The sequence below is a fragment of the Triturus cristatus genome, chromosome 5_2 (assembly GCF_964204655.1).
Source record: "Triturus cristatus chromosome 5_2, aTriCri1.1, whole genome shotgun sequence".
Lineage (NCBI taxonomy): Eukaryota > Metazoa > Chordata > Amphibia > Caudata > Salamandridae > Triturus > Triturus cristatus.
In genome coordinates this window covers 222,251,013-222,270,573 of record NC_140588.1, presented here as the reverse complement: position 1 = coordinate 222,270,573, position 19,561 = coordinate 222,251,013, and the positions used below count along the sequence as shown (strand labels likewise).

The following is a 19,561-nucleotide window of genomic DNA, read 5'->3' as shown; positions in this document are numbered from 1 at the left end:
CGGCCGATTCGAATGTTTACTAAGATCGAAGAGCCAATCAGAATCGCGCTCGCGCACGCCACCGTACGCGTACGGTAAGCGTACCGTAAGCGCACCGTAAGCTGGCTCAGATATATATATTGATTTAAAGGCTATTTTCTCAGAAACTACCGAACAGATTTACACCATACCTACAAAAGGCACTTCCTTGACCTGAGGACTACCTCTCTGCCAAATTTCAAGTAAATCTGTTCAGCCGTTCGGGCTGTAGCCCTGTCTAAAGGTCCTATGGAAAAATGCATGGGAAAAACGCGTTTTGGGACCCCCCTTTTATCTCAGCCCCCGCTTGACGAATCCCCCCGAGACTTTCAGGGTAGGAGCGGAGCGTAGCGCCCCACCTATTTTGAAAAATTCGCGAGGATTCGTCGACCGGCGCCAAAGTTATTCAAAATAGAATGTTGCGGATTTCCTATGGAAAAGGGGTCCTAACTATAACTACCTACTGGCGACCGCCAGTAGGTAATATATATATATACAGTTTATTATAACAAACTAGTAATGGTTTCATCGTAGGGTTTCTGTGTAGGGGATTAGTCTATACAGGTGTGCCACTTCTTGTTATAACATTTACTGTCTTTCAAGCTCCACTTGGAACAGACTCCTTCTCATATTTTACCGCCACCCGTCCGAAGGATAGCCATAATGCTAATGTCACACCACAGCTGCTTATCAGAAGGGTTGCTATGGTGGTAATGTGACAGTACTGGCACTTCTCAGCCCTCCAAATCCAGTGAGCGTGACTGCAATCTTAACCCCTTGCCTGCTCATGACGGAACCACTCCGTCATGAGCCACGGGCACCGTGTGCTCATGACGGAGTGGTTCCGTCATGCTGCGGCCGTTGCGGCCGCTCCGCCCACGCGGCACTGATTCCCCGCCTGTGCTGGGGAACAATGCAAGTGGGCGGAGTCGTGACGGAACCACTCCGTCATGAGCACAGCGCGCCCGTGGCTCATGACGGAGTGGTTCCGTCACGAGCATGGCGGCGCCGCGCTCACCCCGAACCCCCCCAGCGCCGCGGCAAAATTCGTGCCGCAGCGAAGGGGGTTAAATAACACAGCGCACCGCCCGGAAACCAAAGTACCGGCACAGAGGGGCAACATGGCCATTTTTAAAGTGTTTAAAGTGTACAGGTTAAAAGTAATAGAAAACATTCTCAATTTACATTCTGTATGTTGTTTAACAGCACTTGGGTGGGTGGTGGCATAGGAAAGCATACAGGATGACAGCTGGATAAAACATGCGCTCTCATGGAGAGTTTTAGAAAAAGAAAATCCAAGAACACAAGCACACACGGGACAATAGAAGGAGCCATTCGGACAGGTGGTAAATAGGCTATCCTTTATGGGAGGGACAAAGACATTCTGGGCAGTCTAAAAGAAATGGAGCCAGCGAATAGAAAACAAGCACATGTGAGTAACAAAAGGCAAAGCCAGTGGTAGCAATTTGCGGAATGCATTCAATGTAAGCTTTCAACATGTCCCTAATATGTCGTTGCATCCAGACAGCTGCACCGTCTAGTAGGCTTCGCCCTCAAAAAGCACAACTTACTCATATTCCGTAAACCCTCTGTCTACTGAGTCTCCGTTTTGGCTTAGTGAGTTAAACGCTGTGGAATGTGCAGTGATTTACAGGTCCCCACTTTGAATCCTCTCAAGCCAACACCACCCGAGGTGGGTCATTTTAATGCCTTTTAAACTGGGAAATAGTAACACCAGTTACAGCATTTAGAAACAGTATAAGTGCATTGTGAATCACTATTAAACAGTATTATTGCCCTCTTTTACTGCTTTGTCTACCTTCTTTTCAGCACCCATATCGGTACTATCCAAGAATTGTTGTACAACAGCCAGCAGTGAATAAACGCGGAGTCCTCTTTTTAGGTGTTTGCTGTAATTGTTTAGTTCTGTTCTGAACCTGTATTTGTGTTTCTAAGTGCTTTGTTCTGTGTAGTACTTCTTTGATCTCAGTGATTGAAATTGTTTATTGAATTTAATTGTATCATGTTGCATGCCAGTGTTTGCATTCAGAGGCAGGGCATTGGGGATTTGGGGGGCAGCTAATCACACGGAAGTCTGCCCCCTGGGTTATTTGGGGAAGTGGAGCAGTCGGGCGACTGCTCCAGGGTTTGGGCTATGTTTGGGCTACATATGTAGCCCAAGGGTATAAAACTGGGCATTTTGTAGTGCCAACCACCATTTTTATGGTAACACGGTGGCTGGCACTTAACAGAATTTTTTTGCCGCCCGCCCCTCCCATTTTTCTGTTGGTCTGGGGGTAAGGTTTGTTTAGGGCGAGCTTCATTTGAACAGGTGCGCAGGGAATTATCTGAGTGTATTTAGGGTTGTCGCTTGGAGCAGGTGAGGTGCATAGGGTGGTTGGCAGAGAAGTTGCCATCGTTTAACGAAGTTTATTCTTGTTGACAGCGCTAACTCAGGCTCAAAGGAATGGTTAGATTAGTTCACGGCTGGAAGTTCAAGGTTATGTTGCAAGTCTACTAGAGTAGGGATTAATAGTTGTAGTAAAGGGTGGATGAGTTTAAAGGGTACAGTTAAACAGATCTGTAGCGGGTGCAATGTTACTGTATTAAGTTCTTGTGGTGGAGGGAGAATTTTAGGGGAGGGGGTAGATTAATATACGTGAGTTAACTGTATAGTGCGGTTTTAGTTTCTTGAGGCAAAGGCCTAGGTTTTGTTGCGCTGTGCACCGGTTTCAATAAAGTGGCCTTTTTCACACAACTCTGGTGTCAGTGGTCTGTGCTTCTCCCTTCTTCCCCAAGTGAGATCACTGTGAGGAGAATGGCATTAATTAGATTTACTTTTCGGAATGTATATAGAGCAAACTCTGAACTTACCATTATATGAGAATGACTTCTCAAAAGCCTAATTGGATGGTGAAGCAGAACCCAGACCCTCATTGTGGTTTTGGCACTAAAAGTTAGAGCACTGCTGGCCAGCACTCATTTTCGATTTATTTGGTAGCATGCAGATTCTTGGTTAAAAAGTGCAAGTGCAAGGGGTTGTTCAGTTTCTTGCAAGCATTCATGTGAAATCTGTTCACCTGAAACGTGTTGTGACCTTACATGACTCAATTGTGTCCGAGAGAAGGCACTATGCACCGTTTCCCAACTGATCTCTGCAGCGCGAAGTAGCTGAAGCCATTTCTGATCTTAAGATTGGTAAGGTAAAAAAAAAGTCTTGGAAAATTCCAGCCAAATTTGTCAATGTTGTTAGGTATGGCATTTCTAACTATAGATGAACACTTCACTGTGAGCCCATATGTGATTCAAGTTGTCACAAGCTAATGGTTGAAAAAGTCTGGTTGAAAAAAGTCATTGGTTGCAAGGAGCAGACTGAAAGCCGGAGAAAAAAAAAAAAAAAAAAAGATATATATATATATATATATATATTCACTGAAAAAACCATAGATTTCACACACGTTATAGTTAGGAATTAGCATTTAAAAAACCTTGCAAATTCATTTAAAAAACCATAGGTTTCACACATGTTATAGTTAGCTGGGCATTTCACTCGTGAAAAACCATTGAAAGTTCCACGTTATAGTTAGTGCAGGCAACTATAACTCAAGCGACCGCAATCCTCTGTTGATGCTAATACTGTATTTGGACACTTATTTACCCATGTCTTCTTCCATTAATTTTTAGCTATATATATATTACAAATATTTTTTTTTCAGAAAAACACATATGTCATCAGTGATGTAATATCTGACGTCATCAGCAGAGGATTGCGGTCGCGTGAGTTATAGTTGCCTGCACTAACTATAACGTGGAAATTTCAATGGTTTTTCACGAGTGAAATGCCCAGCTAGTGAAACCTATGGTTTTTTAAGTGAATATATATATATATATATATATATATTCACTGAAAAAACCATAGGTTTGAAGCACTTGAAGAAATAGCGTGCGAGGACAGTGCAGATGAACGCGATATTGACTGCTTGTGTGTCTGGCATCTGAGGAAGAGGTTGGAAGCCTCGAAACGCGTCATGCCAGGGGGGCACCATTACGGGGTGAGAATCAGTCTGTTTTCATTAAAGTGGTGACACTTACCTGCTCTGGAGTGCGGCCTCATATCTGGGGGACTCTTTGGAAACAAGTAATCACGGCGCTGCCAGGCCGTGGAGGCGACGCACCGCCATTGGACTGGGCTGGTTTGCGCAGGGAACCAATTCCTTTGTGATCGGCAGAGCAGGATGCAAAATTAAACAGTCTGCGTCTCACTCGGGGGCTCATTGGAGAGTCGAGGATTGGCCCCTTCATTTTGCACAAGCACTCAACCCACCAGAGGGATGAAAGCGGCGTAATCAAACTGCAGGTCCCAGCATGCATCGGTGAAACGGCACACCAGAGGCCAATTAGAAATTGAAGCACTTGAAGAAATACCGTGCGAGGACAGTGCAGATGAACGCGATATTGACGGCTTGTGTGTCTGGCATCTGAGGAAGAGGTTGGAAGCCTCGAAACGCGTCATGCCAGGGGGGCACCATTACGGGGTGAGAATCAGTCTGTTTTCATTAAAGTGGTGACACTTACCTGCTCTGGAGTGCGGCCTCATATCTGGGGGACTCTTTGGAAACAAGTAATCACGGCGCTGCCAGGCCGTGGAGGCGACGCACCGCCATTGGACTGGGCTGGTCTGAGCAGGGAACCAATTCCTTTGTGATCGGCAGAGCAGGATGCAAAATTAAACAGTCTGCGTCTCACTCGGGGGCTCATTGGAGAGTCGAGGATTGGCCCCTTCATTTTGCACAAGCACTCGACCCACCAGAGGGATGAAAGCGGCGTAATCAAACTGCAGGTCCCAGCATGCATCGGTGAAACGGCACACCAGAGGCCAATTAGAAATTGAAGCACTTGAAGAAATAGCGTGCGAGGACAGTGCAGATGAACGCGATATTGACTGCTTGTGTGTCTGGCATCTGAGGAAGAGGTTGGAAGCCTCGAAACGCGTCATGCCAGGGGGGCACCATTACGGGGTGAGAATCAGTCTGTTTTCATTAAAGTGGTGACACTTACCTGCTCTGGAGTGCGGCCTCATATCTGGGGGACTCTTTGGAAACATATATATATATATATATATATATATATATATATATATATATTACCTACTGGCGGTCGCCAGTAGGTAGTTATAGTTAGGACCCCTTTTCCATAGGAAAACCTCAACATTCTATTTTGAATAACTTTGGCGCCGGTCGATGAATCCTCGCGAATTTCTCAAAATAGGTGTGGCGCTACGCTCCGCTCCTACCCTGAAAGTCTCGGGGGGATTCGTCAAGCGGGGGCTGAGATAAAAGGGGGGTCCCAAAACGCGTTTTCCCCATGCATTTTTCCATAGGACCTTTAGAACGAGCTACAGCCCGAACGGCTGAACAGAATTACTAGAAATTTGGCAGAGAGGTAGTCCCTAGGTCAAGGAAGTGCCTTTTGTAGGTTTGGTGTAAATCTGTTCAGTAGATTCTGAGAAAATAGCCTTTAAATCAATATATATATCTGAGCCCGCTTACGGTATGCTTACCGTACGCTTACCGTAAGCGTACGGTGGCGTGCGCGAGCGCGATTCTGATTGGCTCTTAGATCTTAGTAAACATTCGAATCGGCCGAAACCAGGAAGCGGCGGCCGCCATTTTCTCTCTCGCACTGAGTGTTGTTTATCAAACAAGATGGCCAAAAACATGTTACGGGGCTGTTTTGACAACTCCCTCCCACATAGTCATGTTGAGGGAGTCCCCAAACATCCCCCAAGAGCAAAAACGGTTTTATTTTTTTTTCGGCACTTTCGCCGAGTACGCTTACCGTACGCTTACCGTAAGCGTACGGTAAAAAAAAAAAAAAAAAAAAAACACTATCCACACTTACCCCACCCCCTGTGCTTTTGGTGGCCGTAGGCCACCAAATGTACAGGGCTTATTAATAGGTAAAAAAAACTAAATTTTGGCAACATGAAATTATAAAATCGAAATAAAAAAAACACTATCCACATTGACCCCACCCCCTGTGCTTTTGGTGGCCGAATGTACAGGGCTTATTAAAGTTGATAAAAACCGTGCACGGAACGAACTGCATTAAGTGGGCGCGCACGCCTCGAATGGCGTAAAGTAACTTAGCATTTAAAAAAACGTACAAATTCACTGAAAAAACCATAGGTTTCACACACGTTATAGTTAGGAATTAGCATTTAAAAAACCTTGCAAATTCACTGAAAAAACCATAGGTTTCACACATGTTATAGTTAGCGGAAATTTTACTGATAAAAAACCAGTGAAATTGCCCCGTTATAGTTAGTGCTGGCAACTATAACTCACGCGACCGCAATCTTCTGCTGATGACATATGTGTCTTTATGAAAAAAAAAGATTTGTAATATATGTATAGCTAAAAATGTATGGAAGAAGACATGGGCAAATAAGTGTCTAAATACAGTATTAGCATCAGCAGAGGATTGCGGTCGCGTGAGTTATAGTTGCCAGCACTAACTATAACGGGGCAATTTCACTGGTTTTTTATCAGTAAAATTTCCGCTAACTATAACATGTGTGAAACCTATGGTTTTTTCAGTGAATATATATATATATATTCACTGAAAAAACCATAGGTTTCACACATGTTATAGTTAGCGGAAATTTTACTGATAAAAAACCAATGAAATTGCCCCGTTATAGTTAGTGCTGGCAACTATAACTCACGCGACCGCAATCCTCTGCTGATGCTAATACTGTATTTAGACACTTATTTGCCCATGTCTTCTTCCATACATTTTTAGCTATACATATATTACAAATATTTTTTTTTCATAAAGACACATATGTCATCAGCAGAAGATTGCGGTCGCGTGAGTTATAGTTGCCAGCACTAACTATAACGGGGCAATTTCATTGGTTTTTTATCAGTAAAATTTCCGCTAACTATAACATGTGTGAAACCTATGGTTTTTTCAGTGAATTTGCAAGGTTTTTTAAATGCTAATTCCTAACTATAACGTGTGTGAAACCTATGGTTTTTTCAGTGAATTTGTACGGTTTTTTAAATGCTAAGTGACTTTACGCCATTCGTGGCGTGCGCGCCCACTTAACGCAGTTCGTTCCGTGCGCGCACGGTGCGCTTCGCGCACCGTGCGCGCACAGTGAGCACGCGGTGCGCTTCGCGCACCGCGCACCCACTTTACGCAGTTAGTGCCGTGCCCACGTTACGCTAGATGGGCCATGTACGCACGATGCGCTTCGCGCACCCTGCGCACATGGAGGACATATTATGCGCTTCCTTGTGATAGGTAATCTGTTGAAATTTTTTGGGAAAATTTTCTGTGCTCTGATAAGCCATGCACAAATGGTGGCCTTCGGCCACCATTTGCACAAGGGGTGGAGAAAGTGTGGATAGTGTTTTTTTTATTTTTATTTTTTTACCGTACGCTTACGGTAAGCGTACGGTAAGCGTACCCCGCGAAATTGCCGAAAAAAAAATAATGCCGTTTTTGCTCTTGGGGGATGTTTGGGGACTCCCTCAACATGACTATGTGAGAGGGAGTTGTCAAAACATCCCCGTAACATGTTTTTGGCCATCATGTTTGATACATAACACTCAGTGCGGTAGACAAAATGGCGGACGCCGCTTCCTGGTTTCTGCCGATTCGAAGGTTTACTAAGATCTAAGAGCCAATCAGAATCGCGCTCGCGCACGCCACCGTACGCTTACCGTAAGCGTACGGTAAGCGTACCGTAAGCGGGCTCAGATATATATATTGATTTAAAGGCTATTTTCTCAGAATCTACTGAACAGATTTACACCAAACCTACAAAAGGCACTTCCTTGACCTAGGGACTACCTCTCTGCCAAATTTCTAGTAATTCTGTTCAGCCGTTCGGGCTGTAGCTCGTTCTAAAGGTCCTATGGAAAAATGCATGGGAAAAACGCGTTTTGGGACCCCCCTTTTATCTCAGCCCCCGCTTGACGAATCCCCCCGAGACTTTCAGGGTAGGAGCGGAGCGTAGCGCCCCACCTATTTTGAGAAATTCGCGAGGATTCGTCGACCGGTGCCAAAGTTATTCAAAATAGAATGTTGAGGTTTTCCTATGGAAACGTGGTCCTAACTATAACTACCTACTGGCGACCGCCAGTAGGTAATATATATATATATATATATATATATATATATATATATATATATATATTCACTGAAAAAAACATAGGTTTCACACATGTTATAGTTAGCGGAAATTTTACTGATAAAAAACCAATGAAATTGCCCCGTTATAGTTAGTGCTGGCAACTATAACTCACGCGACCGCAATCCTCTGCTGATGCTAATACTGTATTTAGACACTTATTTGCCCATGTCTTCTTCCATACATTTTTAGCTATACATATATTACAAATATTTTTTTTTCATAAAGACACATATGTCATCAGCAGAAGATTGCGGTCGCGTGAGTTATAGTTGCCAGCACTAACTATAACGGGGCAATTTCATTGGTTTTTTATCAGTAAAATTTCCGCTAACTATAACATGTGTGAAACCTATGGTTTTTTCAGTGAATTTGCAAGGTTTTTTAAATGCTAATTCCTAACTATAACGTGTGTGAAACCTATGGTTTTTTCAGTGAATTTGTACGGTTTTTTAAATGCTAAGTGACTTTACGCCATTCGTGGCGTGCGCGCCCACTTAACGCAGTTCGTTCCGTGCGCGCACGGTGCGCTTCGCGCACCGTGCGCGCACAGTGAGCACGCGGTGCGCTTCGCGCACTGCGCACCCACTTTACGCAGTTGGTGCCGTGCCCACGTTACGCTAGATGGGCCATGTACGCACGATGCGCTTCGCGCACCGTGCGCACATGGAGGACATATTATGCGCTTCCTTGTGATAGGTAATCTGTTGAAATTTTTTGGGAAAATTTTCTGTGCTCTGATAAGCCATGCACAAATGGTGGCCTTCGGCCACCATTTGCACAAGGGGTGGAGAAAGTGTGGATAGTGTTTTTTTTATTTTTATTTTTTTACCGTACGCTTACGGTAAGCGTACGGTAAGCGTACCCCGCGAAATTGCCGAAAAAAAAATAATGCCGTTTTTGCTCTTGGGGGATGTTTGGGGACTCCCTCAACATGACTATGTGAGAGGGAGTTGTCAAAACATCCCCGTAACATGTTTTTGGCCATCATGTTTGATACATAACACTCAGTGCGGTAGACAAAATGGCGGACGCCGCTTCCTGGTTTCTGCCGATTCGAATGTTTACTAAGATCTAAGAGCCAATCAGAATCGCGCTCGCGCACGCCACCGTACGCTTACCGTAAGCGTACGGTAAGCGTACCGTAAGCGGGCTCAGATATATATATTGATTTAAAGGCTATTTTCTCAGAATCTACTGAACAGATTTACACCAAACCTACAAAAGGCACTTCCTTGACCTAGGGACTACCTCTCTGCCAAATTTCGAGTAATTCTGTTCAGCCGTTCGGGCTGTAGCTCGTTCTAAAGGTCCTATGGAAAAATGCATGGGAAAAACGCGTTTTGGGACCCCCCTTTTATCTCAGCCCCCGCTTGACGAATCCCCCCGAGACTTTCAGGGTAGGAGCGGAGCGTAGCGCTCCACCTATTTTGAGAAATTCGCGAGGATTCGTCGACCGGCGCCAAAGTTATTCAAAATAGAATGTTGAGGTTTTCCTATGGAAACGTGGTCCTAACTATAACTACCTACTGGCGACCGCCAGTAGGTAATATATATATATATATATATATATATATATATATATATATATTCACTGAAAAAAACATAGGTTTCACACATGTTATAGTTAGCGGAAATTTTACTGATAAAAAACCAATGAAATTGCCCCGTTATAGTTAGTGCTGGCAACTATAACTCACGCGACCGCAATCCTCTGCTGATGCTAATACTGTATTTAGACACTTATTTGCCCATGTCTTCTTCCATACATTTTTAGCTATACATATATTACAAATATTTTTTTTTCATAAAGACACATATGTCATCAGCAGAAGATTGCGGTCGCGTGAGTTATAGTTGCCAGCACTAACTATAACGGGGCAATTTCATTGGTTTTTTATCAGTAAAATTTCCGCTAACTATAACATGTGTGAAACCTATGGTTTTTTCAGTGAATTTGCAAGGTTTTTTAAATGCTAATTCCTAACTATAACGTGTGTGAAACCTATGGTTTTTTCAGTGAATTTGTACGTTTTTTTAAATGCTAAGTTACTTTACGCCATTCGTGGCGTGCGCGCCCACTTAACGCAGTTCGTTCCGTGCGCGCACAGTGAGCACGCGGTGCGCTCCGCGCACCCACTTTACGCAGTTAGTGCCGTGCCCACGTTACGCTAGATGGGCCATGTACGCACGATGCGCTTCGCGCACCGTGCGCACATGGAGGACATATTATGCGCTTCCTTGTGATAGGTAATCTGTTGAAATTTTTTGGGTAAATGCTGTGCTCGTATAAGCCATGCACAAATGGTGGCCTACGACAACCATTTGCACACGGGGTGGAGAAAGTGTGGATTTTATTTTTTTATAATTTTTTACCGTACGCGTACGGTAAGCGTACGGTAAGCGTAATCGGCGAAATTGCCGAAAAAAAAATAAAACCTTTTTTGCTCTTGGGGGATGTTTGGGGACTGCCTCAACATGACTATGTGGGAGGGAGTTGTCAAAACAGCCCCGTAACATGTTTTTGGGCATCATGTTTGCTAAATAACACTCAGTGCGAGAGACAAAATGGCGGACGCCGCTTCCTGGTTTCGGCCGATTCGAATGTTTACTAAGATCTAAGAGCCAATCAGAATCGCGCTCGCGCACGCCAAGCGTACGGTAAGCGTACCGTAAGCGGGCTCAGATATATATATTGATTTAAAGGCTATTTTCTCAGAATCTACTGAACAGATTTACACCAAACCTACAAAAGGCACTTCCTTGACCTAGGGACTACCTCTCTGCCAAATTTCTAGAAATTCTGTTCAGCCGTTCGGGCTGTAGCTCTGTCTAAAGGTCCTATGGAAAAATGCATGGGAAAAACGCGTTTTGGGACCCCCCTTTTATCTCAGCCCCCGCTTGACGAATCCCCCCGAGACTTTCAGGGTAGGAGCGGAGCGTAGCGCCCCACCTATTTTGAGAAATTCGCGAGGATTCATCGACCGGCGCCAAAGTTATTCAAAATAGAATGTTGCGGATTTCCTATGGAAAAGGGGTCCTAACTATAACTACCTACTGGCGACCGCCAGTAGGTAATATATATAATTTTTAAATTGTGAACAAGGAGAAATATGTAGGAATAACAATATAGAACGAGGAACGTTTAATAAGTTAATTATTTTAAATGTACAAGCGTTAAAAGATCAAATTGACAATATTCTAAGGTGGAGTAAACTGAATCACAATCACTGGACTAATCGTAATCAATCAAACATTTGTAAAGCGCGCTACTCACCCGTAAGGGTCTCGAGGCGCTGGGGGGAGAGGGGAGAGGCGACAGCTACTGATCGAACAGCCAGGTCTTGAGAAGTCTCCTGAAGGTCAGCAGGTCCTGGGTCCGTCTCAGGTGGGTGGGGAGGGTGTTCCATGTCTTGGCGGCGAGGTGGGAGAATGATCTGATGCCGGTGGTCGTTCGGCGGATGCGTGGGACGGTGGCGAGGTCAGCGAAGCTGGAGGTTCAGGGTATAGAAGGTGAGTCGATCGTTGAGGTATGCTGGTCCGGTGTTGTGGAGTGCTTTGTGCGTGTGCATGAGGAGCTTGAAGGTCATCCTCTTGTTGACTGGGAGCCAGTGCAGGTCTCTCAGGTGGGCGGAGATGTGGTTGCGATGGGGGATTCCGAGGATGAGGCGTGCAGAGGCGTTTTGTATGCGTTGGAGTCTTTTCTGGTGTTTGGCCGTGATTCCTGCGTAGAGGGTGTTGCCGTAGTCCAGACGGCTGCTGACTAGGGCTTGGGTGACCGTCTTTCTTGTTTCGGTGGTGATCCATCTGTAGATCTTGCGGAGCATGCGGAGGGTGTTGAAGCAGGAGGAGGAGACGGCGTTGAATTGCTGGGTCACTGAGAGCGATGAATCCAGAATGAACCCCAGGTTGCGTGCATGGTTGGTTGGTGTGGGTGCAGCTCCCAGGGTGGTAGGCCACCAAGAGTCGTCCCATGCAGAGGGGGAGGAGCCGAGGATGAGGCCCTCCGTCTTATCAGAGTTCAGTTTCAGGCGACTGGTCTTCATCCACTCTGCGACGTCCTTCATTCCCTCGTGGAGGTTGGATTTGGCGGTGGCCGGGTCCTTGGTGAGGGAGAGGATTAGCTGGGTGTCGTCGGCGTACGAGATGATGTTGAGGTGGTGTGCTCGGACGATGTTTGCGAGAGGTGCCATGTAGATGTTGAAAAGGGTCTAGCTGAGGGAGGATCCTTGGGGTATGCCGCAGGTGATCGTGGTGGCTTCGGATCGGAAAGGGGGGAGGCGGACTCTCTGTGTTCTTCCGGTGAGGAAGGAGGTGATCCAGTTCTGGGTTTTGTCGCAGATCACTGCGTCGTGGAGGCAAGTGTTTCAAACAGAGAGAGAGGGACCCCTGTACCAAGGGAGAGGGGTTCCAAGCAAGACCGTTGGTCAGAAAAAGGAAGATCTCCCTTGGATCTATATATGCCAACAATCATTCAAACACACAAAACTTTAAACAAAACTTTAAACAAATGGCAGGGTAAGAATCGGCTTCAATGAAACAAACAAGCTACACAATAGTTCATTTATTAAAATAAGTCACAATGATATCCCACATAGCAAGCAGTTGTACACATCAGTTAAAAAACAGTTGAAAAACAATTTCTCAAACATGTAAACAAATTAAAATCAATGGGAATTTTACATATGAAGAAGTGGCACACGATATAACAGAGCACCAACAGTGATAATCAATGTCAATACATAATTGAATAATTCATAAAAACAAAGAAATTGGGAAAAAGAAGAACGAAGAGGGAAATTATTCACGCTCAACAAAGAAAATCGCTAAATCAAAGATACATCGGTTGTGATCCCAATAGAAATATGATTACATTACATATATGACACAACCCATATTGTCATAGATTTTATCCGATTTTCTTTTTTTGTTAAAGCATCGACGCGTTTCGGTAGGCCACAGGTTAAAGCCAACACCTTCCTCAGGATATTTTGCTGATCCCAATTAAATTCTTAAAGGTTCCTTTTTCTTTTATAAGTTCTTTTAGGCTTGCATAGGTCGTAGTGCCATAGGGCTAATGTTCCATCGGTTGACTCATAGACAATATTCTCATAGAAGTCTGTTACCGATATATCCTTAGAGCAGCCAGGTTGTATATATACACTTCCTAGACCAAAGTATTCTAAGTTTGAAGGAATCGTAGGTCGTTGTCCTATCAAGTATCTTTGAAACTACTAAAACCCTTCCGACGTGGAGTGGATGGAACCTCAGATACAGAGCGTCCCTTTAATTATTAAAAGATGGATTCCTTCAAGTATATTGTTCAATATACTTGAAGGAATCCATCTTGTGGACAGCATTGAGCCCTGCTAAGGGACGTACTGGATTTGAATGTTTATCTTCACCACGCCGGAAGGGCTTTTTAATAATTAAAGGGACGCTCTGTATCTGAGGTTCCATCCACTCCACGTCGGAAGGGTTTTAGTAGTTTCAAAGATACTTGATAGGACAACGACCTACGATTCCTTCAAACTTAGAATACTTTGGTCTAGGAAGTGTATATATACAACCTGGCTGCTCTAAGGATATATCGGTAACCGACTAGTATGAGAATATTGTCTATGAGTCAACCGATGGAACATTAGCCCTATGGCACTACGACCTATGCAAGCCTAAAAGAACTTACAAAAGAAAAAGGAACCTTTAAGAATTTAATTGGGATCAGCAAAATATCCTGAGGAAGGTGTTGGCTTTAACCTGTGGCCTACCGAAACGCGTCGATGCTTTAACAAAAAAAGAAAATCGGATAAAATCTATGACAATATGGGTTGTGTCATATATGTAATGTAATCATATTTCTATTGGGATCACAACCGATGTATCTTTGATTTAGCGATTTTCTTTGTTGAGCGTGAATAATTTCCCTCTTCGTTCTTCTTTTTCCCAATTTCTTTGTTTTTATGAATTATTCAATTATGTATTGACACTGTTGGTGCTCTGTTATATCGTGTGCCACTTCTTCATATATAAAATTCCCATTGATTTTAATTTGTTTACATGTTTGAGAAATTGTTTTTCAACTGTTTTTTAACTGATGTGTACAACTGCTTGCTATGTGGGATATCATTGTGACTTATTTTAATAAATGAACTATTGTGTAGCTTGTTTGTTTCATTGAAGCCGATTCTTACCCTGCCATTTGTTTAAAGTTTTGTTTAAAGTTTTGTGTGTTTGAATGATTGTTGGCATATATAGATCCAAGGGAGATCTTCCTTTTTCTGACTAACGGTCGTGGAGGCAAGTGCGCAGGGTGTGGTGGCAGACGGTGTCGAAGGCGGCCGAGAGGTCCAGGAGGATGAGGGCCACGGTTTTGCCGCTGTCCAGCATGGCCCTTATGTAGTCTGTGGTGGCGATGAGGGTGGTTTCGGTGCTGTGATTGCTTCGGAAGCCGGATTGGGTGGAGTCCAGGATGTTGTTCTCTTCAAGGAAGTGGGTCAGTTGTTTGTTGGCGGCCTTCTCAATGACTTTTGCCGGGAATGGGAGCAGGGAGATGGGTCGAAAGTTCTTGAGGTCCTTTGGGTCCGCCTTGGGTTTCTTGAGTAGAGCGTTGATCTCGACGCGTTGCCAGCTCTCCGGGATGGTAGCGCTCTCGAAGGAGTGGTTCATGATCATTTGGAGGTGGGGTGCGATGATTGAGTTTGCTTTGTTGAAGATGTGGGGGGGCAGGGGTCGGAAGGTGAGCCGGAGTGGATGGTGCTCATGATTTTGATGGTGTCTTCGTCGGTGACGTTGTTCCAGGAGAGCAGGAGGTCGGTGTGTTTGGTGGCCGTTGAGACGGGGGGGGGGGAGGGGGGCCATGTCGGCGTCTGTTGGTGTCTGGTTGTCGAAGCTGTCGTGGATGTCTGCGATCTTGCGGTGGAAGAAGGTGGCCAGGGAGTCGCACAGCTCTTGGGACGGTGGGATGTCATTGGAGCTGGAGCTGGGGGTGGCGAGTTCTTTCACGACGTTGAAGAGCTCTTTGCTGTTGTGTGTGTTGTTGTCGATGCGTTCCGTGAAGGAGGTCCTTTTGGCGGATCGGATGAGTTGGTGGTACTTGCGTCTGGCGTTCTTGAGGGCTGTGTGGTTGTCTGGTGTCTGGCCATGGCGCCACTGCTTTTCGGCTGGTTTGCATGGAGGTCTGGAGGTCGGCATTGAACCGGATGGCCCTCATGTTGGTGTGCCTGTTTGAGGGTTTCCTGATCGGGGCGATGGTGTTAGCGCAGTCATCGATCCATTGTCTGAGGTTGTGGGCCGCTGTGTTAGTGTCAGAGGGCTCGGGTAGATGGCCTCGGGAAAGGGTTGTGATGAGCTGCTCTTCTGTGAGTTTGTTCCAGCTGCGGTGTGGGCATCGTACCGGTTGGTTGTGCTCGGTGTGTTTCTTGAAGGAGAAATGGATGCAGTGGTGGTCGGTCCAATGTAATTCGGTGGTGTGGCTGAAGGTGACGTGGTTGCTGACAGGGAAGATGGGGTCGAGGGTGTGTCTGGTGCCGTGGGTGGATGTCGTGACGAGCTGTCGGAGTCCGAGGTTGCCGAAGTTGTGGATCAGGGTTGCAGAGTTGCTGTCCTTTGTGTTCTCGAGGTGGAATTTCAGGTCTCCGAAGAGGATGTAGTCTGTGGAGGTGAGGGAGTGTGTGCCGATGAGGTGGGTGATGGAGTCGCTGAACCGTGGTCGGGGTCCCGGTGGTCTGTAGATGAGGGTTCCTCTGAGGGTGGTGTTGTGATCAATGTGGATTTGGAAGTGTAGGTGTTCGGCCATGCTGAGGAAGTCTTCGGTGTTGTTCGAAATTCTAATGGTGTTCCTGTGGACGATGACGATTCCTCCTCCTGGTCTGTCGGATCGGTCCCTGCGGGTCATACCCATAGCCCGGAATGGCTATGGGTATGTCCAGCGCCGAGGTGTTTATCCCGGTCTCCGCCAGGAAGGCGACGTCCGGGGAGGATGTATCAAGAAGGTTCCAGAGTCCGATGGCGTGCTTGTGGACAGAGCAGGTGTTGAGAAGTATGCATCTGAGATGGTTGTGGTTTGCTTTGGTGGGATGGGCAGGACGTGCCGGTGTGTGTTGGCTGGTGTAGCTGCAGATACGGCAGGTGAAGGATCCGTGGGTGAGCTTCGGGGTGGCCTGGAAGCAGGTGGAGGATCGGCCGGCGTTGAGTGCGTGGAGGGTGTTGGCATCGTAGCGGTGTCTGGGGTTGCTGTGCTCGTGGGGGCCAGGGTGTCTGGCCCTGGGCGCGGTCCAGGCACGGACGGGCGCAGACGGCCTTGCCTTGGGCAACTTAATGCATTGAAAATATGCTTTTAATCAAAAATGCATTTTTATGTATTACGCTGCGCAGATGCGCGCAGCGGGCGCGCCTAAGGCAAGCCTGTCTGCGCCCGTCAGCGTCCCGGAGGCGGCCAGGGCCAGTTACTCTGCCAGGTGGTCTTCCGACACCCCGGAGAGGCTTTGCTACTCTAGGAATACACTATGCGCGCTTCGTTTGCCTGCATGTCACCCCCAATCTCAGTTTGATTTGCCGGCTGCTCAGGACAATATCTGTGCTGTATGTGATTTTAGTGTACGGTCAGACTTTGTATTATCTCCACTATCCCTAGCCTCTCTATCTAGGGCCTCTAGACCGCTGTCCATTCCAGCGGCTCTGATTAATGTGCGCTCCTTTAGAAAGCACCATTCTGATGTGTTTGAGCTCCTCTCGGACAGACCAGTGGACTTACAGTTCATTACAGAAACGTGGTTGGATAACACATCGGACCCGTTTGTTGCTCTTGCCATCCCTAAGGGCTTTAAAATCGCCAGGGCAGATCGCCTGGTAGGGGGAGGGGGTGGAGTAGCGAACATGTACTGGGACACATGGGACCTCATCAAGGGCGACTCTCACATCTGGGGGGACTGCGAAGCTCTGGATTTTAGTACCTGGTTCTCCCCCATTCTTTGTTGGGAGGTTCTCTGATCTATCGGCCCCCAGGCCCGGCTAGGTCCTTCCTGCAATCATAGGGTGATGCAGTAACCTCCAGGGCTCTTCGATTCCCACAATACTTGGTATTGGGGAATTTGAATATTCATCTTGACCAGGCCGAATTAAGTGACTCACTTGTTTTTGGTGACATCCTCCAGCTGGCCCAATTGTCTCAATGGGTCATCCGCCATACTCATCAAGGAGGTCGTATTCTTGGCCCCATCTGTTCCAATTTCGCTATCATGGCTGAAGATCCTCTTACAGTCGCTTGGTCAGACCATTGTCTCACCTATTTTTCCTGGGAGATAGCCCCGGCCTGCCCTTCGGGCCCCTGCTACCGGAAACCGGCTTTCAAAAAACATGGAACCGTCCAAACTGGCCACGGCTCTGGTGGCTTCTAGACCCGCACTTACCTCGGTTCTTGACGGGAGTCTTGCGGGCTTTTCTAATTGGTTATCCAATTCGGCGAACATGCTTGCCACACCTACCTCATTCAAGTTCTCCAGAGAATCGCCATCTAAACCCTGGTTTACCCCGGACCTGTCCATGCTTAAGCAGGAGTGTAAAAAACTGGAACGTGCTTTGCGCCTTAGTGAGTACTGTGCCCTGGCTAAGGCCGCTCTCAGGGGCAGACAAAAAATCTATTATACTGCGATAACACAAGCTAAGAGGCAGTACTTTGCAACCCGCATTGAACAGGCACAAAATAACTCCAAGGAGATTTTCTCCATTGTTCAGAGTTTTACGTCCCCTGCAGCACAATCGTGCCCTCTCCCAGCCACTGAGGGCTGGTGTAACACTTTATCCAATTTTTTTATGGATAAAATACGCACGATTCAGGCAGCCTTCACCTCCTGCCCCGTACCTTCGCCTGTCGCTGCGCCTACTGCCATCTTGCATGTTGCTCCCAGGCACACCCTGCTGGCTTTTTCATCCGTGGATCTGTCTAGCTCACTTAAAATCCTGAAGGGCTTAAATTCGGGCTCGCCCACGGACCCCTGTACGGCGAGTCTGCTTGCTGCAGTCGTGGAGATAATCAACCCCAAAGTTAATTTGATCATAAACGCCTCCCTTCGTGAGGCGCGGGTACTGGAGGCCTGGAAACAGGCTAAAATCCTTCCCCTTTTGATGAAGCCCACTCTTGATCCCCTGATCCCTGGGAATTATCGCCCTATCTCCCTCCTGCCCAGCTTAGCAAAAGTCTGTGAGAAGGTGGTGACCAGACAACTCACAGAGTTTGTTGAGGGGTCTGATGTTCTGCATCCAGCACAGTCTCGCTCCTCTTAAAGCACCGAGTCTGCGCTCGGGAGATATCCAAAGCCATCCACGAGTGCTTAGATGTCGGTGGGAGAGCAGCACTGGTAATGCTCGACCTGTTGGTGGCATTTGACACGGAATCACACTCCCTGCTGCTCACCCGACTCACTGAGATAGGTGTCTCAGGCCTGGGGCTGGCTGAGGTCCTTTCTTGAAGGGCGGGCCCAACAGTTCTGGCTGCCACCGGCCGCCTCAACACAGCATCCGGTCACCACTGGTGTCCACAGGGGTCTTCCCTTAGCCCCTTCTTTTTAACATCTACGTCACTCCTCTGGTCTACTTAGCAGAGGGGTTGGGGGCTAAGGTGATAGCCTACGCTGATGACACCCGGCTCCTCTTTACCTGGGGAAAGCATGAGGACTCTGTATCCTTCGTTCAGCACTGCTTGTTTTCGGTCTTCAAGTGGCTTGCGTCGGCCCAACTCAAATGTAACGAAGACAAGTCAGAGATCCTTCTCTTCGGCAAATTCCCCCCTGGCTTCAGACTCTCGATCTGGCCTCATGGGTTCCCCCTACCAACCTCTAATGGCAAATCCGCGAAAAACCTAGGAGTGTGGTTCGAGGATAACCTCTCCTTTTCTGTTCAGGTGAAAAAGCTCTCAGGCAGCTGCTTCGGCCTTCCTAAAACACTAAGGAGTTTTTTACCCCTCCTCCCTAGGCCGGCCAAAGAGACGGTCATCCGTGCCTTGATCCTTTCCCGATTGGACTACGCTAACGCGTTGTACATAGGCATTCCTGGATATTCTCTGAATAGACTCCAGGTCATTCAGAATGCGGCTGCCAGGCTTCTCTTGGGAACCGCTAAGAAGTGCAGCGTGCGGGAACATCTCCGCGTACTCCACTGGCTTCCTGTGGCGGATCGGGTTAAATTCAAATCTCTGGTTATTGCTCATCGTACCCTCTATGGGCACAGGCCTGCCTACTTACAGAAGCGGTTCTCCTTCTATGTCCCGCTGAGACAACTGCGCATTTCAGCCCTCCTTCAAGCTAGGGTGCCCCGCTTCATCCGGCATAAAATGGGCGGCTGCTC

At 46.8% G+C, this 19,561-nt stretch overlaps 1 protein-coding gene across 1 annotated transcript in view; it reads left to right on the top strand.

Annotated features, from left to right (window-relative positions):
* Window positions 1-19,561, top strand: part of RAB12 (RAB12, member RAS oncogene family) — a 127,772-nt gene that overhangs the window by 48,793 nt on the left and 59,418 nt on the right. The gene's annotated exons all lie outside the window — the stretch shown is intronic.